At 36.6% G+C, this 23,769-nt stretch overlaps 1 pseudogene; it reads left to right on the top strand.

The window, feature by feature from the left end:
* Positions 1-19,408: 19,408 nt before the first annotated feature.
* Positions 19,409-19,524, top strand: LOC112437503 (U6 spliceosomal RNA; annotated as a pseudogene).
* Positions 19,525-23,769: the final 4,245 nt, after the last annotated feature.

Genomic DNA, 23,769 nt, shown 5'->3' with positions numbered 1-23,769 from the left:
TGTTTTATGGAAAAAAAATTTTAAATTTTATTTTTGAGAGCCATTATATTCTTATAGTATTCTACGTGAATAGGATAATAAAATTAAACAGTCTTTGTTCTGAAGGAGGACCTCAGAGATCATTACAGAATAACCCCTTCATTTTACAGATGAGACAACGAAAGCACAGAGACTGGGTGAAGGTCACGTAGCTTGTTAGTAATCCAGTCAGGATGAAAACTCCGAGACCACACTGGAATGTTATATAAACTATCTTTTCCCAACTGTCATCTTTATTCATTCTTCCTCACCCTCCTCCCTACACACACCATGACAGAATTCTACTCCTCCATTCTTCTTCATGTTATAGTCAGCTTGGGTGTTATTTATGTATGTCTATTATCCTCACGGAACATGAAGTTTTACTCCTGCAAGTCCAAGACCAAGTCTGATTTATCTTTGTAGTTTTGCACATAGTAGGTGATCAATAAATATTTGTTAAATATTCTACCTCAGTTGTTATCTTTATGGTATTGCCAGCTTGGTATGAAGGATAATATATTCAAAGGAATTTAGCACTTAGATTTGTTATAACTCTAATAATAGAGTAATAAAACTATTTAATATCTAATCTTCATTTTAGAGATAACTTGATTCAGGGAGCTGAGCCATAACGTCTCTGCCATGTTTTTTTGATATATACATTATAGGAAAGACATGTCTTTAGCAGCTGAGTTTGCCTTATCACCCTAATGGTGTATGACTCAGTAGAGCACAGGCAGGGTTTTCCTAGAGGGGTGAACGTAAGTGCCCCTCAGTTCTCTCCAGCATCATCTTAATCCTGTATTTCTCAACACTCAGCTCCTGCAGCTGATGCATGTTTAAAAGATTTTCACTCACGCTGTTTTGTCAACGTGATAGATTTTATTCACCAGCTGGGATTTTCATGTGTTCTGTAGCTTCCTATGGCTTTTCATTGGGTTTGGGTCTCTCTCTGCTTTCCTCATATTAGTAATGATTCTGGAATAATGGAAAAGGGCTCAATTCGAGCTTCACAGCAATTTAAATATCACTTTTTATAGTTTTCTCCCTCACATTTCTACAGCATCCTGTCTACTAATATTAACACCCCAGCTTGAGGCAGGCACAGACCAATTCGCTTTATGGATTCTTTGACCCCTAAAAGTCCTTGCTCTGTTTCTGAGCTCTTCCAACAGGAGCCTGGAATTAGCCCCACAAACCTATATCTGCTTGTCCCCTACAAAGGCAAGTGAGAACTAAGGCAACCTTTTTCTCCTCTCTCACAGCAAACTGCATAAATTTTAAATGTACACATATCCTTGCTTGCTTTTAGTAATTCAAATAGCAAATCTGTTCAGAGAACATGTGAAGTAGGTTTGATTTTTTATTGACTGACAACATGAAACTCATGGAATGAACCTAATATGAACTTTCTGAAATCACTGTGGTTGACATACATGAAAAAAACTTGGATTCCTAGTGAGGTCTTCATGGAGTCAAAATTATGTTTTTAACATGTTTAGATATTAATTTTGTTGAGGGGATGGCCAGAAAATAGTATTTATTTCTTACTGAATTTGGAAAAAGTATTTAAAAGAGCATTTTATATTGAATACCTTCCTCTAACTTCTCAGCACTAAATGAATGACTAATTAAATCTGTTATATGAAAACATCATAGCAGATGGTCCTTCCCATTAATAAGTATGTAATGAAACAATAAACATGCTGAAGAGAAAGACATGAGAAATTGCAGATGAGTTGTGCAGTGAGTAATTTATCTCAGGACGCAGGGGTCAACCAATGGGAAAGCTGCTTTGAGAGTGAACATTCCCCTCTTCTTTCTCCATCCTGCTGGTCACCTATTAATGCTGCAAATGATCTATTCAAATTACTGAGTCTTCAGTGTGAAGTGTCCCAGAAAAATACTCTACAGTGCACAAAGATGAAGCTAAAAAGGGCAAACTCATTTATGAATACATAAACAAAAGTTATAATGTTCTAACAAATGGAATCCAGCAATGTATCACAATAATAATGCAGTACGACCAGGAAGGGTTTGTTTTCAGGAATAAAAGAGTATTTCAATATTAGAGAATCTATCAACATAATTCATTACATTACCAAAATTATTACATCTGTAGATGCTGAAAAGGCATTTAATACAATCCCAAAGTCATTCCTAATAAGTAATAAGTAGAAGGAATCTATTTAGCTATAATGAAGGCAATTTTCCAGAAACCAACAGAAAATTTCATTCTTAACAAAACCCTAAGACCATTTCAATTAAAATCAGAAACAATTTGGGAAGGGCCATTAATACTAATTGTTACTTTAATGTTATCTTGGAGCTTATAATAATACATACTTATTATTTATTAACAACAGTGTCATTAGTGACTGCAGGAAAGGCACTGGGAAAGAAACTACTAAGACAGGTGTGCTGGATTGTTCTAATGTTAACAGAGTTACAACGGGAACTGTGTTTTTCATAAATCTTTTCTTTCATGGTTTTGTGCAAGAATTGACAAAAATCAGAGGTCACATGAGACTTGGGAAGCAAAAACAGCCATTATCTTTGAAGATTTTCTGAATCAGATACAATGAAGGATGGATGCAGAAGTGGCCAGTAAATTCATTTGTCATTGTTTTCCCCACTCCATGTCCAGCTCTACTTCCTGACTGCTAGATCTGCTGACCAAAAGTAGCCCCAGGTCCTCCACCAGTTACCTGACTGATGGCTCCACAAGTGGGAGCTATGCAGAGGTACCAGCTTTCCAGAAACTTTTCTGCCATGTCCTCTTCATGTTTTCTCTCTGGCACCTGAGTGTATCTAGCTTTCCAGATTTCTAAGAACATATGTTCAAGAGGGCTTGTTAATGACTTTTCTCTAATCCTCCGACTCCCCATTTTGAATCCTTACTTCCGAACATCTCTCACAATTATGTAAGGTCCTTTTTCTATAATTAAACCCTATTTCATGATATTAGTTGTTCTGCTTCCCTGACTAAAACCCTTAATAATACAATCAGTAAAATAGTTGGTTAACAGGGCTGGATATAAGATAAATGTTAAAAAAATGTGGGTTTTTTTGGTATTTTAGCAATAAGAAACTAGAAACAAAATGAAAATAATAGAATTTTTTTCCACAACAGTGACAAAAACCATAAAATAAAAGGAATAAAGTTACAAAGAAGGGCATAGGATTATATGAAGAAAAGTATAAAATCTTACTGAAGGACATAAAATATGACCTAAGCAATTGAAAAAGCATTTCATGTTCTTGGACAGGGAGATCAAAGATGATAAGATGTTAATTCTCCAAATTAATGTAAAAGAAAGTGCATTTCCAATTAGGATCCTAACAGAATTTTTAAAAAATAAGTTTTTGTTATCTTAAAATTTATATGTAAGAATAAATGTCTTTTAATATGAAAAAGAACAATGTGTGTGTGTGAGGATTCTTAATTTACTGTTATGTATGAACATATTATACAGTTTTTTGTAATCAAATCAATATGGTATCAGCATGAGATGAGATAAGATTATAGGATAGAAAATTCAGAAGTAGATTGTAATATATATGAGAATTCAGCATGTGAAAAAATTGGTGGCTCAGCTTTGTGGCGGAAGTAAAGTATAACTGACTTAAGCAACAGTGCTTGCATTCATACTTAATATACAGATCATGAGCATAAAGAAAAATTCAGAAGAATGCATAAGTTCGTTAATGCAAATTGTCTAGAGGGTAAGTGTGGGACATAAGGCAGGAATTGGGGTAGAAAGGACAAAAAGAAAAATAATAAAATTGTAAAGCAAACTTAGAATGTATGATGTATACCATGAAAGTAAATTTATATTTTAGTGTGATGTGTGAAAGCATATATAGAGAAATGGATGCGGGCAAGGAGAGAGATCTGTTGACGTCTAAGAATATGCACAATATATCAGTGAAGAAAACAAGTTGAAGAGTACATGTACAATTTGATTCTGTGTAGATGAAAACACACCAACACACTGTATTGGTCAGGGTTTGATCAGAGAAGTAGGAATTCAAGGAGTCATATAGAATAAGGAATTTATTATAGAGCCTTGACCTTATACAGTGGTGGAAAGTAGTTAAACAGCTTCTGTATAGCTGTTGCTTCAGCATTGGGTGTTGGGCCTAAAGTCTCCAGGGCAGGCAGCTGGGAAGCAAAGATGGACAGGAAATGACATGCCATTCCAAGGACATATTAGAACCTATAAGGTCAAGTGGGAACCTAGGTAGCTCTTTTACTTCCTTCAAACCTCCAACTTTTATGATGTGGGTGTCCTGCAGGAGAATCTGATGCCCTTGGTCATGGAGCAGAACCTGAATAGGAGTAGGAGAAGCTGGAAGAGGAAATCCTGTGGCAGCTGGAGAATCTGTGGGCCCAGCTGCTACCTGATGCCAACCAGGTGAGCCAGCACATCTACAATGTGTGTAAGCTTCTACAGTACCTGAGCTTATTTCAACCTTCCCAATCTAGTCACGCCTGGTGCTTTATTTTACCTTTCAAATCTCGGGCAAATTTCTCTTGTGGCCAATCCTAGCCCAGAACCATTCAGGGAAGGGAATTCTGGGGAGAGAAATTCTGGGAAACATAGCCATCACATACACACATACAAATAAATGGGACCCCTATGTAAGTGTATGCATACCTTTATGTTGGTATGGATAAAACGAAATGCACAGAAGGATACACCCCAACTGTGAAGCCTGGTTTCATTAGGAGGAGATGGTAGTGGAGCGATATGACCAGGATTATGAATAAAAAGGTAGATGATCAGTCTTACCAGGATACAACTTTTTATTTTATTGTTTTCACTTGTTATAAGAAATTATTATGCTAGTAATTTAAAAGTATTGAATGAATTAAAAATATCAAAAACCAAAGTGAATTCACGCAGGCCTTCAATTCTGATTTTTTATCATATAATAGTTGTTCTTGTGCTCACATCCCATCTCTGCCAGCTACTACTTGTGTGACTTTGAACAAGTTATTTAATTTCTCTACTGGACATAGTAATAATAATGATAATACCTGGCTTGTACAGTTGTTGTATAAATTAAATTAGATGCACAAAATGCCTAGAATTGTGCTTAGCAAACAGCAAGTGCTCAATAACATTAGTCATCATTATCATTTTCGTTATTTCTATCATTATTAATATATCTAAGTGGAAATCACTCTCCTCCTTCTCATACCCTATCAACTCAATTCTGTCCTGTCAAATCAAGAAGAAAAGGAGGAGGAAAAGAAGGGAATCTGATTTAAACAGAGATGCCCCAAAAGGTTGTCACTAGCCCATGGGTCAGTGAGTTGTAACCCTAGGTAGTCATTAAAAGGATGTCGATGACAAATAGATGCAAGGTCAAGCAATGTAATGATTACCCAGAAAAAGCCTGGGAGTGAGACGGTCAATTTAGCTATGTGAGTGTGTTTGTGAAGCTGTGCATGTGTGTTCTCATGTGTTAGCACAAATAAGTTTGTGTATAAATTGCAAGTAAACAATACAACAACTGAGAATAAATGCACGTAAGGAAAGGTTTATAAATGCCTTCAAGCGTGAGGTCAGTGTACCATATATAATCTTACATTTTCTGATCCACATATATGAGTTAAAAGAGGGGACTGCCAGAATGCTCATTTACACACCCTGAGTCCTGCAATTTATTTCACTGTATTTGATGTTGGCAGGGAAGCATTTATTTATTTAAAATTACTCAGAATACAGCACAAAGAGCTATTCTGTACGTATGAGCTATTCAGTAGGCATGAAATGTGCCTAAGCTGAAAAAAAAAATCCCCCTCCTGTACTTTTGACATATCGTGACCACAGTGAAGGCAACATGAGGCTTCTTTTGTTTCTAGATGCTGCAGGAGGAAATGAAACAATGGGGCAGGAACATGGTTTTTAATCTTTTTTTCTATGGGGGCATACGTGGCTGACTAATGTTTCCTATCACAATGCTCTTCTAAACCCAATTCCCAGCATACTGGCCATTACTTCATCTCATTCACTGCCACCCAAGAGAGCATTTCAGGATACAAATGAGTGAGACTGACATTGGAGGAGGATAACCTTGGAGACATTCTATTTTTTAATTAAAAATGTAATACATGAATATATTCTCATTGTAAAAGACTGAAATAGGAAAATATATAGAATACACTCCTGTACCAGCTCCTCCACACCCAAACTCCTACTCTCCACAGAGAAGTTAACAAATTATTAACAATTTGGTGTGCACCTTAAATTTGCACTTTCATTTATTTATATGTATGCATGTGTTTATATATCTAAAAACAAATGTGTGTATAAATATGCAAATGCATGCATAGTGTGTTTTTTCCATAAATAAAATTATAGTTTAGATATTTTCTGGTGACTTGTTTAATTTCCACTTAACATTACAACATAAGATAGCTTTCCATATAAGTACATACAGCCCATCTTATTTTTATAACATCTGCATAGTATTGTGTCACATAAATGTACCATATTTAAATTTAACCTCTTCCAAATTGGTGGATATTTAGGCTGTTTCTTTTTTATTATCAAAATAACATTGCACAAAACATACTGGCTTATCTTTGTACATGTTGCCTTGTGTACAAATGTTTTAATTTTTATTTTAATTTTTTTAGAGACAAGGTCTTACTCTGTCACCCAGGCTAGAGCGCAGTGGTGCAATCATAGCTCACTATAATCTGGAACTCCTGGGCTCAAGCAATCCTACCACCTAGCCTCCTGAGAAGATAGGACTACAGGTATGCACCATCTTGTTCAGCTAATTTTAAAATTTTTTTGTAGAGATAGAGGTCTCACTCTGTTGCCCAGGCTGGTCTCAAACTCCTGGCCTCAAGCAATCCTCCCACCTAGGCCTTCCAAAATGCTGGGATTACAGAGGGGAGCCACTGTGCCCAGACCAAATATATTTGTTAAGAAAAGATACCTAGTAGCCGCATTGCTGGATCACATTTTAGTTCTTTTAGTATTTAATTCAATGTGAAATGTCCTGAAAATTTGTACCAATTTATACTCTTAACCAGAGGCATTTTTTTTATTCTTTCAAAAAATGTTTTTTCAGTGGCTACTTACCTACCTACTACCTATTTAACACGGCGGAGGAAAATAAAGCAGGTTTAGAGGTATTGGAAGTAATGGGGTGGGTTGCTTATTTAAATTAGGTGGTACAAGTATTATGCTAAGATGGTAATCTCCAAAAAAAGCTTGGAGGAAGTATTGGAGTTAGCCACCCCACTATCTGAGGGAAGAGGATTCAAGGTAGAGGAAACAGCAAGTCAAAGTATATAAGGGTGGACAGAGAGCTAGTGTGTACTAGCAAGGTGGCTAATGTGGCAAGATGGGAGTAAGCAAGGGGGAAAATGGAACAGACAGGTAATGGGTGTATGAGAGTGTACTTGTTTCCTCAGGTTCTTGATAATACTAAGAATTATCTATCTAAAATACTGGCCAATCTACTGACAAATCTCACTCCTTTTTTTCAACTTCCTTTCTGTCTGATTACTAATGAGATGAAGAATATTTTCACATGAGTATTAACCATTTTATTTCTTATTTAATATTATTCTGTATTTGTCTCTCTATATATTTTTATCATTTTTGATTGAATTTTTCCCTACTGATTTTTAGGACCTCTTTACATGTTGTGGTTATTAACCCTTTTTCAGTTACACACATTGCAAATATCTTCTCCCACTTTATGTTACCATTTGTGAAATCCAACGTATACATTTCTTCACTTATGACTTCTGGGTATTGTTTTTAGCTACTATAAAATAGAGAAATATTCCTCTCTTCTGATAGTTTTGTAAATTTTTTGTCTTTAGGTTTAGCTCTGTTATCAATTTGGAATTTATATTTGTGAACATTATAGTTAGGGTCTAACCATATACATAATATTTGCATATATATCATTTTTTACTCATTTTGCTGATTTCAAATACATCGCTTACTATATTAAAATTTTATATAAATGTTTCTGAATCATCTGTTCCATTTTTCTATTTTGCTATTCATACCATGCTGTTTCAATTATTAAAGTTTTATAAGGTATTTATATATCTGGTATGGATCACCTTTCCTCATTATCTTTTAAAAAGTATTTCTGGATATCCTATTTCAGATGAATCTGAGAATTAGATTATCAGGTTCCATTTTACTGGGACTCTGTTTAAATGTACAGATTAAGTTGAGGAGAATTAATACCTGTGAAATACTGAGTGTTTCCATCTAGGGAATAGATAAAGTATCTTTCCATGTATTTAGATTTCCTTTTATAACTTTTGATAAATTTTTATAGTCTTGCATAATTCTTGTTAGGTTTATTCTTTGGCATTTAATGCTTTTTGTTGCTGTTTATGAATGGGCTGTATTACATTTTATTTTCTACTGTCATTACCTTTAGTGGACAAATTCAGCAAAAGAATCCCTGCAGTAATTATAAGGGTAGTTTTACTCTGATTGTAGTCATTTAACAATCTATTGCTAGTAATAGAGCATCTGAATTGATTCTTTCATCAGAACGATCTCTAGGATATGACAAATCAAAGTGACTACCTTTAGCCTTTGCTTTGGGACTTTTTTTTTAACTTGGAGAGGGGGCAATTAGGCCAACCCCTGAGGCACACATATGTTCAATCATCCTGGAATCTGAGAAGAACAAAGAAACCTCTGATATTTTATTTTGACTTCCTTTTGTTTCGAGCCTTTATTTTATACAACTAAAGATTTTTAAATTATGCAACATTTATACACATAGAAAAACACATAAAATAATTTGATCTAATTAAATAGCTGGGCCTTTTAATATAATCCAGGTTTAACAGCTAGCTGTTAATTGTTTGCCACAGTTGATTCGGAACACTTTGCTATTGTTTTTGTTAGCTTTAAGGAAATAAAACATTACAAATAAAGCTAAGATGCCCCTACCCCACCCCGTTCCCTTCCCATTCCCTCTGATATTGGTGTTTCATTCTCATGAACATTTTCTATATTTTTATGTGTACGTTTAAGTCATATTTATGAATCTGTATGTTTTACATCTATACAGTTGGTATTACAATGCCTGTAGCCTTTTGTAACTTGATACTGTGGTCTGTTGAAATTCATCTTTGTTGACAAGGACAGTCCCTTGAAATTATTCTTGATAACTTTGTTTATAGCTAACTTGTCAAACTTAGCCAGCCTCATCACATGGCTATACCTGGTGGCCAGGGAAACTGAGAAATGTAATTTTTATTCCACGTGGCCAGGAGCCTGGCTTTAAAAACAGGATTCATCATATAACTGAGGAAGAACAGGGAAACAGATAGTGGAGTACAGCTAGCCATCTCTGCCAAATACTTTCAATTATAATGTTTATTGTAGATTTCTAGCATAAACCTTTATTGGATAAAAGTGTTTGTTTTTTCCTTTTCTCAGTTTACTAAAGGATTTTAAAAACTGCATTCAGTTAGAAACAAGTGCTATCAAACTGTTCCTTGGCATCTTTTAAGAAGACGGTCTGGTTTTCTACTTTAATCTGGCAATGTAATATATTAAATTAATAGATTTCCTAATGTTAAACTATCCTTGCATTCCAGAAATAAATTTTAATCATTCAAGATCTTAAATCTCATATCAGCTAGGAACACATTCTTTTCTTTCAAAACAGCACTTAATTTGCTAATATTTAGAATTTAAACATGTTCATAAATTGGCTTATTCTGTTATTATTTGTATGAATTATAAACAAGATTATGATAGCCATATACAGCCAATGGGGAAGGTTTCTATCTTTTTCTATTCTGGAAAATTTATATAACCTAGAAATTATCTCTTTAAGTTTTAAAATAGTTTGCCCATAATACCATCTAGTCTCAAGGCTTTTTAAGGATTACATCTTTGACTATTTAAAACATTTCTTCTATGTTAGTATTCTGCTTCTTGAGTCAATGTTTATAATTTACATTTTCTAGAAAAATCAACCTTTTACTTTAGATTTCCAAATTTGTTGGCATTAATTCATACTTAGCTTTTTTTTACACTTGGAAAAAATTCTGTGTTCATATTTATGTCTGCTGCCTTAAGTTGTTTATTAGTGACTCTGTTTTCCTTTGTCAGAATTGCCAGAATTTTCACCATTTAGGTTGGACTTTTAAAGAACTAGCTAATTAGAACTAGCTAATAGTCATTAGCTAGTTCTTTCAGACTTTTTGTTGGCTATCAGTTAGTTCTTTCTATTAGCTATTCTAATGGCTATTAGCTAGTTCTTTCAGGTTTTTTGTTTACTTCACTATTTTCTGCTACTTTCTAAATTATCTCCACCCAAATTGTGTTTATTTTGTTTTTCTTCAAACTTCTTGCATTATGTGTTTAGGTCATTATTGCAGACATGATTTATTAGCTACCCATTTCTGACCCTCTTCTCCCTTGCCCACTTCCAACCACAGAGGTGGAAATAGCTAGATACTCCATTTCCCAGATATTCTTGGAGTTAGGTATGGTCATGTGTTCCAGATATAAGAGGAGGTGTTCTAGAGGCATATAAGATTTTTTTTTTTTTTTTTTTTACTGTCACTAATGCAGAAAAACACAAGAACATGATTTCTCTCTAGCCAGGGGAAGGAAAAAGTATGGAGAAGGCACACCTGATTTCTCAAAAGACCAGCCCAGAAGTGGTACACATCCTGCCAACTCACACTGGAGAAAAACTACTCATGTGGTTGTAATTAACTGGGAAGGAGGCTGGGAAATGTAACTAGCCATGTCATTGGCTATAATCCTTTTGCTGTGAAAGAAAAGAAAAGATCTGAAAGCTTTTTAGCATATTACTTGCAACTCTTCTCACATTCAGTGATACTGCAGTTAAGAACTTAAGTTACTCATGAAAGCACAGGCTTGGAAGTTGTTCTATAATCCATTAGGGGTTTATAGGAAAAAACTGATTTTGAAAATATTCATCCAAATATTAGGTGACATCTGCCACCTGCAATCTTACCTGACAAAATGCTAAAATTTGAGCTACAAAAACTAGTCTTGGGTAAATAGGGACAGAAAGTCTGAACAATCAACTTGAAGTAATAATGCTATCTATATTTCTGTAAGGGAAGATAATCACACACACATACTGGCATATAACTGAGTAGGTTTTCAGGTCACTGTGAAACACTATATAATTCAAACCAAATTAATACAGTCACAGGTGGCTTTGTCAGTGTCATACAATTGTACCAACTGTATCCATTAGCACTAGCAAAAAATGACAAGTGTATGTACAAGAAGCAATATTCTGCTATGCATTCAGAAATATTAAAATAATAGAAAAAGGAATACTACCTTTTAACTTGAGATGTCAGCATCATTGTCTTCATTAAATATTTTCCAAATCCATCAGGTGCTTTAAAATCTGTTATAAACAAAAGAAGGCATAGTCTTTTTTCTCAAAGGGCTTTCCGATTAAGACAGAGAGTAACATGGACATATTTATAGTAAATAAAATATGGACTGTGATAACCAGTATGTGTTTAAGTATTTTTCCCTTCTCTGTTTTATTATTGTTAGCCCGTGAGTGGGTTGAGTGGAAGGAGTGGCTGGATTCATCAGAATGAAAGAAATATAAGAATATACAGAGGCATCATGAAAAGGAGGACAGAACAGATTTAGTAGAGACAGCATTATAAGAAAGACGATAGCTGGGCGTGGTGGTGTGTGCCTGTAATCCCAGCTACTCAGGAGGCTGAGGCAGGAGAATTGCTTGAACCCAGGAGGCAGAAGTTGCAGTGAGCCGAGATTGCGCCATTGCACTCCAGCCTGGGTGACAGAGTGAGACTCTGTCTCAAAAAACAAACAAACAAACAAACAAACAAACCAAAAAACATGATTGTCATAGTATGCTTCGCTGAAAGGAGCCTTGTATAGTGAAACCCTTCATCTTGTAGACGAGGAAAAGGGCCAGAGAGGTACAGTGACATGCTGATGGTTAACCAGAGTTTGTAGCAGAGCCAGGACTAGAACTAGCTCTTCTAATTCTGCTCTGATGTCTGTTTTACTGTCACACATGGCTTATCCTAGCTGTTTCCAAGAAGCAACTGGTAATTCCCCACTTATTCACACCAGCTTTACAAGACCCCTGACACCCTACTCTAGCTTTACAAAAGAAATACATTAGCCATCATCTAGGGACAATACTCAGTGCTTTGAGGGTTCTCCCCTCACAGTCTTACTCAAAGATCCATCTCTGTCTTTCTTTTTTAAAACGCTCTTGGCAGAGTTCAGGCTCCCTTCTTTGCTACAGGCTTTGAGGATAACTCACAGTAGGGCTGGCTTAAAACCTTGTCTCTCTTGATATCATTTCTATGGAGGAAAAAAACCACATTCCCAGTTTCAGATAATCAAATTAACCTTTTAGCAAAAAGCCGAATGCTGGGGAACTTCCTGTGAATTTATCTCAATATGTATTTTTTGCTGTTCTGAAGAGAAATTACATGCTGCACAAATCTGAAACTCTGACCTATTATATACAGAATCAATTATAATATATACAACTCTCCATAGGACCTGGTGAAAACTGAACTCTTCCATCACTATAGCAGACCTCACTCATAATTCCACTCCAAATTAAAGAGAATGGAGCAAAGTTTCTCATCTGGAAAATGTGCAGAGTATAGTATACGAGAAAAGAATGTTTACAATAAAAGAGGCACTGGTAACAGTGTCCTGATGCTATACAGTTCTTTGCTGAAATGTAATTTTTGTTCAGGTGGCTCCTCTAAAAGAAAATGGAGAACTTGGATACCAAGCTTAAGCACACAAAAGAAATTCAAATGAGCCCTATACCAAACGTAGCACTTTAAAACATCATCTCTGGGCATTTTCACCAGAATATTCCATGTTCAAAAATATTTTTGAAATGTCTGCAGGTCCACAACATCCTGCTATGATGAATATAGAAAAGCAGAATAATAGCACTATAGGGACAATTGGGATGCAGAGGTTGTTAAGTGTTGTAGGAATTCAGAATTTTAAAAAAAAGAGACTATAGAATAAGAAAGGCTTCATGAAGAAAGTACAACTTAGGCCAAGGAAGGATAGGTTAGATTTGTGTGTATGGAGAGGAGTGAGAAGCAGAGTTGAAACTCAGTTGGATGTTTTGGTACAGTGGCACTGGCTGCTGTGGGGAGCATCTGTTCTGTGCAAGTGGTGCATTCATTCTAAATGGCTGCTGTACCTGTTCTGAAAATCACCCCAGGGGGCATTCCTGGACACAGGTTTAGAGTAGCTACTGGGAAGTCAGGGGGCCCTTCAACTTGTGCAGGCCATCAAAAAGTGACAATCAAATTGATCAGAAATATTTACATCTAATTGTTGTTGCACTTCAGATAAGTCACATATTCTGTGCACACATTTATTCTAAGATTATACAACTACTGTCTCAGTCATATTGACATCAGTCTTAAACTTCATTATAGCATAGCCATAAGTATCAAACTGAGAAAACCCACTCAATGGCTATAGATGATGATGATTATTCTTTACCAGAATGAGAATTGTACTGTCACTTATAACACTCTGATCCAATTTCAATCCCTTCTCCTACAAACTTTAAAGCAATCTCATCCAGAAATAGCAGAGCTGGTCAGTCTTCTATAGCAGGTACTTCTGCCGTTTCACCTTTTGAGGTAAGTAGCCTCAGGGACACGGAACCAATTTTCAACAGTGATTTGCTACAATATTGAATACACATCTCAATACCCTCATAGATAGAAGAGGAGGGTGTGATTCATCAACACTTTCCTTTAGGTCAGCAAACACTCAAGGAACAATTAGACTGTTTATAAAGCCTTGGTACCTGGCATAGTGCAAAGTCAATTTTAAAAATATATTGAATATGTGAGCTTTTCCAAATTGTCATCAACTGTTATGACAAGCTATTAAAGAAGCTATTGTAGAGGACTGAAGCAGCAGCTGATTTCAAAACAGTAAATCAAGTCTTGGTCAAGAGCACTGATGAAAAGAGAACAGGATTCTTGCTGTGTTTATGAGTGGCTCAAGACAGCTTTAATACACATCAATCACAGGTAGGCAGTGTGCTCTGGTCTGTGCCCCCGACTCTCAGCGTGACCTTTTGTGAGTCACCAGACGGCTTTCAGGCTCGGTTACTCAGCTGAAAACAAAGCTAAGGAGCAGAAACCTCAATGAAAAACAGGCACTGCATCGCTAATGAGATTTCCTGGGGAAATAAATTCCTCACCTCTACAACCCCCTCTCCCGACAGCCCCCACTCTAGACTGCCACGTCCCACACATTCAAGAGAAGGTGAACAAAGTGAAGTGTTTGAGGCATGTGGTTGTGCTATCCTCCCAGCTTCAGAAGCATTTATCAGTAAGAATTCACTGTCTCACTGAAAATAGTAAAGCCATGGAAAAAGAAATGGTCACACTATCTTGCTTTAGAAACTAGGGCACTAGCTTTGGGTTCAAAACCTCTCAATCTGCTATGGTTTGTTTAGAGACTTGGGAGAGGTGGCCAATGAATCTCTCCCCCCTTCAATTGGTTCTAAACAGTTTACAGCTGTATAACCAGTACTTTGAAATATTTCCGCTCCCTCTAGGCAAAAGCATTTGTTATTGTTAAACTTTCTGCTAAAATCATAAGATCAGAGTTGCACGAAAGTGTAACAGCTTCTTAGGAGGGTGATAAAATGGGTCTGGGGATTGTGGCCTGGATTAGGAAATGCCACCAATTTCTTCAACTTCCATAGCTTCATGGTGCAGCCGGCTACGTGCGGAAGAAGGAAGCTCTGAAGGAAGTGGCCGACAGAACCTATGGCCCTGGAAAATGAGGCAGCACTTCTTTTTGCTTTTAAAATTGTTGGCCCCTTGGGGGTTGCACTAACCCCCTAGGCCTCTATCTGGCACAGAGGGGTCTCCTTTCTGAGGCTAGGCCCGTTGGAAAGGTTCCACATGACTGAACCCCACTGAATCAGTCAGTCAATTTAGTGGCTCATAAGAAAAACTGACGATATCATGGCTCCAAGGCAGGCTGCCACCCCAGAGCCTCAATTGTAACTAATGGGGGTTTAAAAGGGAGATCAGAAAATATCATGCAGACAAAATACAGAGATAGAAGGAAAGACCATAACCTCAATCGGCAAAATGTGATAGCTTTGTCAAAATAAAAGCCAAAGCTAAACTCTCCTGCTGCTGCACACCTCCCAGCTCGCGGGAACTGTTCACGCAGAGAGGCATTTTCTATTAGAGCAAACTCGGAAGGCAGCAGGGAGAAACTCAGCCATAATATCTGCACAACAGCCCCTCCATGCAAAAACCATTCCAGTAATGGGAAATTTTAATGATGTAAAGCAGCAAGGTCACACGATATGTCCAGGCAGCCCTTGGAAAGACACTGCCTCGGCAGATATTACAGAGGAGAGCTCAGAATTGCTCTTGGTTCATTAGGCTTTGCCTGAAGGTTTTTTCTTCCACTATTAACTACAAACAAGGCTGAGGTTCTTATTACTCAGTTCCTTGTATGCAATGCAAAGAGGTGAAGGGCAGGGTTTGTAAATATGGAAAGGCAGACAGCTTAGATGTGTTTTTACAATACTTGAAATATTCTGAGTCATCTTAAATATGAAAATTGCAAAAGCCTTATCAATGTTGCAGTATTTTTTTCCTAGCAGAACTTTTTATCTACTCGTGTACAGATAAAGGTACTATATGCACATAAATATACACACATGGGGTGGATTGATTCCCTCCCCTCCATACAGCACCACCACATCTTCTTACGGTTTGCCTCCTTCTCCCAGCTTTATGACCCCATTGAGATGGCTCTTACTGTTTTCTTCCTCGTTACATTTTGATATTTCAAAGCATGGCCTGGATTTCACTCCCATCTCCCCACTCCACATTATTAATGAATTGGAAAGCAGACATCATTAGTTTTCGGAGACCATTTCTTTTAAAATTTACAGACCCCTTCATCTGAATCCCCAGAGACAGTCTGCTGTTCTCATCTTAGAATCTTATTAGCATCATATCTTCTATATCCTGCCATGCAAACTGCATGGCTATGCACTTTCTAGCACTTGACCCTTTTGCGGACAGAATTAATTTACTCTTTGAAGATGCAGCAGCATGCTGTTGTGCTTGTTAAAGAAAGAAAAGCCAAGCAAGGATATGGCAAAGCAAGCAAAGAAATTCTCAGTTTAAAAGCAAGCTCTTGTAAGGCAAGTTAGGTGAAGACTGGGCAGCAGAAACAAATAGCCAGTAACTATTGATGGAAATAGGCAAATTAGGTGATTAGCAGGAATCGTTGGGAATTGCTGCATCCAACCACTAATGAGCACTGGGACAAGCTCCTGATATGGACTAGATTGCAGGGCTTACTTTGTACTAGAGCCTTTTGTTCTTAGAAGGCTTAGAAGACAATTCAAACAACTAATTCTGATTTCATCAACTACATGATCTATTTCCTGAAATGTTTCAGACTCATTTACTCACCACTCACTGTGTGCCAGGTAGTGTTCTACATGAAGGAGACACAGCAGTGAGTAGGACAACGTCCCTTCATTCACAAAGCTTTCTTTCTAGTGAATAATTTAAAAAATAAAAAATAAAAAGTAAACAGTAATTAAAAATAGAACTTCAGGTAGTTATAAGTGCTATGAAGGAAAATTAAGCCATGTAAAAAAGTAGAGATTAATAAAGGGAATTATTTGAAACAGGGTGATCTATTACTTAGGAACTGACATTCAAACTGGGGCATTAATGATGTAAAATAGCAAGCCCTATGAAGACCTGGGGGAATGAATGTTTCACATAGAATGTAAAGGCTTTGAGACTAGAACAAGTTTGGCATATTAAAAAATTTTAAATACAGCCAATGTCGCTGGAGTAAAGTAACATGGGAGAGAGTGGTGGGAGAAACAGGCAGTACCCCAGCACCCAAGAGAAGTAGATACTTAAAGGCCATGATAAGGAGTGTGAATTTTATTCTAGCCATGATGAAACCAATCAAAGGGTACCTTACAATCATGCCTAAAGGGTACCTTACAGTAAGACTAAACTGAAGGGTACGGATGGAGTAGCAAAAAGAAAGCAAGAAAACCACATAGGAAGTTACCACAGAAATCTGAGCAAGAGACGATTATGGATTATGGTCCCTTAGACTAAAGTGGCAACAGTGGAGGTGGTAAGAAGTAGAGGGATTCAGGACATATTTTGAAGATAGAGCTTTGAGTCTGTAGAGGAATCGGATGAGAGTGAATAGTAAGCCTTTAACTGAATGGCAGAAGACAGAAGGGGGAGCAAATTGAAAATGAAATAAAAAGCTTCAGTTTAACCAGGTTAAATTTGAGATGACCATTAAACATCCAAGGGTAGATAAAGTGAGGCTCACAGGAAGTCTGGAATGAAGATAAACGTACATTTTGTTATCATAAGTTTATAGATACCATTTCAAGCCATGTAACTGGATGGTATCACTGTAAGAGTGAGTTTAGACAGAGAAAAGGCCTAAGGATGGCTTTGGGGTACTCCAAAAAGTAGAGGCCAGGAAGAGGAAAAGGAGGCATCAAAGGAGACAGAAAAGGAGTGACCTGTGTTACAGGAGAATAACCGGAAACTACCAAAAACAACAAAAACAGAGATTTGAAAAAGGAGGGAGTAACGAGCTGTATAAAATGCCACCAAAACTTTGAGTAAAATGAGAACGGAGAATTGGTTATTTGATTTGGCTGGATGAAAGTCATTGGCCACCTTGACCACAGAGTTCCATTGGAGTAACAAGAACAAAAGCTTGATTGGAGGACAAAGTGGGAAATGGTGGTGAAGAAAATGGAGTCAGCAAGTATAGACAACTCTATTGATGAGTTAGAAAGGAGAGCAGAGAAATGGGGTGTTAGTTGGAGGATTTTATTTAGATAAAGGCTTTGTTTATGTTGGGAGCAACCATAGCATGTTTGTGTGCCATTAAGAAAATTTTATAATAGAAAAGGAAAAGGATGATGTGTAAGAGAGCATACAATTGCAGAGACCAAGGCTTTGAGGAAGAGATGGAATCCAATTCCCAAGCCAACGCACTGGCCTTAGGAGTAGGGAGATGCCATTCAGTGTAGTTGGAGGGAAGGCAGAGATGATAGATGGTAGATTTGGTTGTGGGAGGAATAGGTTCCCTTTTGATGGTTTCTAATTTCTCAGTGAAATAAGACATGAAGTTATCAACTAAGACTGAGTAATACCAAGGATGATTTAAGATTTGTAGTAAAAATTTTAAATGAGACCAGTCAGTATGATCGTACGTTTTCCTTAACCACATTTAGCTGTTCAGGTAAGGATGACAGTAGGTGAGATGTTGGATTTATCAGCTTTAGGGTTACCAGCAAGTATAAGGGAAAGAGGCGCAAGGGGATATACATCAGGTTAATTATAGTGATGGACCATGGAATTCATTATTGGTGACATGAGAAATGATGATATGAGGAAGGAAATATGAAGTCGAATCAGCTGATGGGTAGGTACAATGTGGCTGAAGAATTGTTGGCAAATGAATTCTGAACTTTGAGTGAGCTAGAAACATTTTTAAATGGGATTCTTAAATCTAGATTTGGATGTGGTGTGGTGGGTACCTGAGAAGGGATAGAGGAAAAGATGAGTGGAAGTAAGGAGGTAAAAGAATCAGGCAGATGCTGAAGTCACCAAGAATGTTGAGAGGTGTGATGGTGAAGAAGAATATGATCGATCAAATGCTGACTACATAAATTGCTCAACCAGAAGACTGAACAAATGACCACAACAAAGGAGACATAGCAGGTACCATAATCTATTGGCATCTGATTCAAAGGAATGGGTTTTTGAGAGAAGAAGGAGGAGAAAGGGCCTGAACAGGGCAATGAGGCAGAAGGAAGGCATCTATCCCACATCAGATCCTGAAGATATGTGAGAAGAGGCAGCCACCACTTTTAACAGAGCAGAAAGAGAAGCAGGGTGCTAAGGGATAACCAGGTTTGGGTTAGAACAAGAAGTTGAAAGGAACATTTTTGAGATGAGATTAATAATAGGGAGTTTTGGGTTTTTTTTCTAATGACAGACCATGAGTTCCAGAGAACACAGGAAAAGGATTTGGGAGAATAAGAAGAGATGAGAAACTGGGTCAGATTTGGAGATGTACAGAACCACATAGGGATAAGCACCGAGGTCTGATGATGACCTTAGAGCTGCACTGTCCAATATGATAGTCACTAGCAAATATGTGCCTATTGAGCCCTTTAAATGTATCTGGCCCAAATTAAGATGTACTCTAAGTATAAAACATATATTGGATTTTGAAGGCAGTAAAAAAAGAATGTAAAGTTTCTTATTAATAATTTTTCAGTGCTTGCTTCAGCAGCACATATGCTAAAATTGGCACAACACAGAGAAGATTAGCATGATTAGCATGGCCCCCGTGCAAGGATGACACACAAATTCATGAAGAATTCCACATTTTTTGCTGTTATTAAAAAGTCAAAAAATAACAGATGATGGTAAGGTTATGGAGAAAAAGGAATGCTTTTACACTGTTGGTAGGAGTGTAAATGAGTTCAACCATTGTGGAAGACAGTGTGGCGATTCTTCAAAGACCTAAAGACTACTGTTTGATCCAGCAATCCCATTACTGGGTATACGCCCAAAGGATTATAAATTGTTCTATTATAAAGACTTATGAACGTGTATGTTCATTGCAGCACTATTCACAGTAGCAAAGACATGGAATCAACTCAAATGCCCATCAATGATAGACTGGATAAAGAAAATATGGTACATAGACACCTGGAATACTCTGCAGTAACAAAAAAGAATGACACCATGTCCTTTGCAGGGTTGTGGATGGAGCTAGAGGCCATTATCCCTAGCAAACTAATGCAGGAACAGAAAACCAAAATACCACATGTTCTCATATATACGTGGGTGCTAAATGATGAGAACACACAGACACATAGAGGGGAACAACACACACTGGGACCTATTGGAGGGTAGAGGGTGGGAGGAGGGAGAGAAGCAGGAAAAATAACTAATGGGTACTAGGCTTAATACCTGGGTGATGAAATCATCTGTACAACCAACCTCCATGACACAAGTTGACCTATGTAACAAACCTGCACATCCTGTACATGTACCCTTGAACTTAAAATAGAAGTTAAAAATAAATAATTTTTATATTAATTAATTGTTTAATGTTTTTGATATTTTGGCTTAAAGAAATGTTACTAAAATTGATTTCACTTTTTAAAAATTATTTTAAATGTGGCTACTAGAAAATTTTAAATTACATTTCTACTGGACAGTGCTGCCTTTCTAGAAGCTTTTATTTCTGGTGGTGACCTAACAGGGATGTTTGGCAAGTTTGGGATTAGACCTGATAGATTTTTAGAGGAGGGTAGGCCATCAATTCCAGTTATGGTCATCTTCTTTGGAGTGGTCTTTTCAATCCTTGCTTCTTCAGTATGGTTCTTAGACTAGTAGCATTGGGAGCTTCTTAAGTATGCAAAATCTCAGGTTCCATCCTTTACCTACAGAACCAGAATATGCATTTTAACAAGATTCCCAGTTGAGTATTATGCACAGTAAACATTGAGAAGCATTGCTTGGGGGCATTTTCAAGTGGTAAAGCTGATGAAGATGAGGTCAGGGAAGGGAAAGGGTACCAGAAACACCTTGCTGGGTGAGAAGTGGTCTTACCAGTGGGTAAGTTCCAGTTCGTAGGAGAAGCATTCAAATCTGGGGGAGCAATAAAGTGTTTAGAGCTGTACTCTCTAATATGGTAGCCATTGGTCACATGTGGCTATTTAACATTGGAAATGTGGCTGGTGTGACTGGAGATGTAATGTAGGGGTAAGATGCACATCAGGTTTTAAAGACTTACTATGAATAAGAGAAAGTAAAATATTTCATTAATAAATTTACAATGTTGACAACATGTTGATATAATATTTGGAATATATTGAGTTAAATAACATATATTGTTAAAATGAATTTCACCTTTTTTTAAAGGTAGCTATTAGAAAATTTTAAAATTTGTATGTGGCTTCCATTACATTTCTATTCGAGAACACTTCTCTAGATCATACTGGAAGAGTCAAGCCTCCAATACTCTCCCATACAGATAGACTGTATAGCAGGGGTTGGCAAACAATGGCCACTACCTATTTGTTTAAATAAAGTTATACCAGAACACAGCCAGGTTTATTATTTCACATCATCTGTGTCTACTTTCATGCTATAACAACAGAGTTGAGTAGCTGTGACAGAGAATGTATGGCCCACAAAGCCTAAAATTTTTATTATCTAGCTTTTTACAGAGAAAGTTTGCTGAACCTTGCCATAGAGGGAAGATGAAGAGGCCCCATTGTTTTCTAATTCAGGATGGTTCAGGATTCACTTTCAGATTGCATATAAAGCCTTTGTTTACAGAAATGTGTGACTATATCTGAAAAATATTCTCACAGTAGTTGAAAATCAGGATTAGAATCCTTTACCTTTTATAATTGTGTATTTAATTGCACTATTCTTTTATATTATTGAAAGCATAATTCTGTTCCCATTTAAAATGCTTTTAATAGGGAATACTCTTCAGAATCTATGAGGCTTCATTTATTAATTTGGATTCTAATTGCAGCCAGATACTATTAAGCTTTTAATCATTTTAATTGATTTATTTTTCTTTTATTCTCCTATTGCACATTGAGTAATTACTTAGTAATATGGTACCAAATGCTAAGATGCATAGCAACTTTGAATATGATGAAACATTCAAATTAATTTTTTGACTAGTAATTATGTGCCCCTTTATAATATGGAAAGGAATAAACTTATTAAGATTATTATTGCTTATCATTATTGTTCTTCCATCTCCATTTCTGCTATACTTCTCTAGCTCAGGCCTTTAGTAACTCTTGTGTTTTATACCAACATACTCCCCAGTTGGGTTTCCCTTTCTTAAATTTATTTTCCTCTGTAACCAATTCTCCTCGCCATTTCTAGGCTGGTATTTTAAAAACACTACTTTAATATTCAAACTTCTCTGATAAAAAATCCTCAAGACCTACAGAATTTTAAAACCCTTCTGTCAAGTTCATAAACTGACCTTAGACAATCTTGTAATATTATTTCCCATTAATAATCTCTATTCTTTTGCATCTCCATACTGCCATAGATACAGATCTTAATTTCTCAGACTGGTTCTCTCTTTTACATTCTTCCAGAATAGATTTTGTTAAGGTTATTTTCTTTAGTCCAGACTATAACAATCACTTATAACAAATTTCACAGTTATCTCTATTCTCTTGCTACTTTAATGCAGAAACCATACAGTTGCTATAGAATTTTCCTAAATCATAAACCTAGCTAGGTCATTACTCTGCCTAAAGTTCTTCAACAGTAACTCATTGCCCTACAGTTATGTTTCTTAATCTTTCTCTTTTTTTGTAGATCTCTTTGAGATTCTGAGGGCAGCCATAAAATGCATATAAGAATGAACGCACATAGTTTTTACATCTAGGATGTAAAAAGTCACGGGTGGCCTTTGCCCTGTGGTAACAAAACAAACAAAATAAAAATCACACGAATGTAGGGGACTATTAAAGACTGGTGGGTGCAAAGTAGTTTTGATGAACTCATTTCTAGAAAAAGTAACCCTTCGAAGATAAGCAGAAAGAAAAAACCTATAAAAGATGAAAAGATTTTTTGGAGTCAAAAGGTAATCAGTCAAGCTAGTAGCAATAGTGAGGGTTGACGGGGGCAGATTGAAGTCTGAAGGAGCCCCATACATATCAATAATTTACTTGGCATAATAATCCTTTCTCTACCCCAAATTTTGCTGAGAAAGCAACAGTGAAGGCAGGCTTAAAAGAGTGAAGAATTTGAATAATCTTTTACATTCTTAGGGTGCCTGGAACCTAGTGCCATAGAGCTCTAGTGAAGCTAAATACAAAGAATGGAAAATAGCTGAAATTACAGGCCAACCTCCTCTAAGCTCAAATACTGATAAAATAAGAGGGATTTGTTTCTCAGTGGAGGCACCCTGGGAGATTAAGGACTGAGCTATCAGAGGTGAGATTAGTTTTTATTAAGGCTGTAGCCCAGTCACAGATTAACTTGACCCGTCAAATATTTTAAATTCTATCACCTCTCATTTTAGATGCCAGACATAAGAAACAGTTTACCCTTTTGTGAGGAAAACTCAAACAAAACAAAACAAAGCATGCTTAAGTCTCCCCATGCTTTGTCTATACACAATGTCTGGCATATAAGAAAATATCATGACTCATGTAAAGAAGCAAGAAAATGTGATACACAATCAAGAGAAAAAAGCATTAACAAACAGACTGATGCCTCAGATAGTATAATAAGCGGATCAGCACTTTAAAATCAATATAAATATGTTCAAAAGTTTAGAGCACAAAACGGGCAGAATTTATGAACAGAAAGGTAATTTCAACAGAGAAACTGAAACTTCAAAAAGAACCAAATGAAAATTCTAGAACTAAAAATAAAATATGTGATATGAAAAACATATTGGATGTATTTAACAGCAGACTGGACACTGCAGGAGAAAGAATGAGGGAATTTGAAGATAGGCCAAGATAAATTATCCAAACCGAGGCAAATAAAAAATAAAAAAATAAAAAAACTCACACTGAACAGAAAGAGCAAAGCAGTTAACATCTATAATTGAAGTCCCAGAAAGGAAACAA

The sequence above is a fragment of the Pan paniscus genome, chromosome 18, assembly GCF_029289425.2.
Source record: "Pan paniscus chromosome 18, NHGRI_mPanPan1-v2.0_pri, whole genome shotgun sequence".
Lineage (NCBI taxonomy): Eukaryota > Metazoa > Chordata > Mammalia > Primates > Hominidae > Pan > Pan paniscus.
The sequence above is the reverse complement of the archived record's forward strand: the minus strand, read 5'-3'. Positions and strand labels throughout refer to the sequence as shown.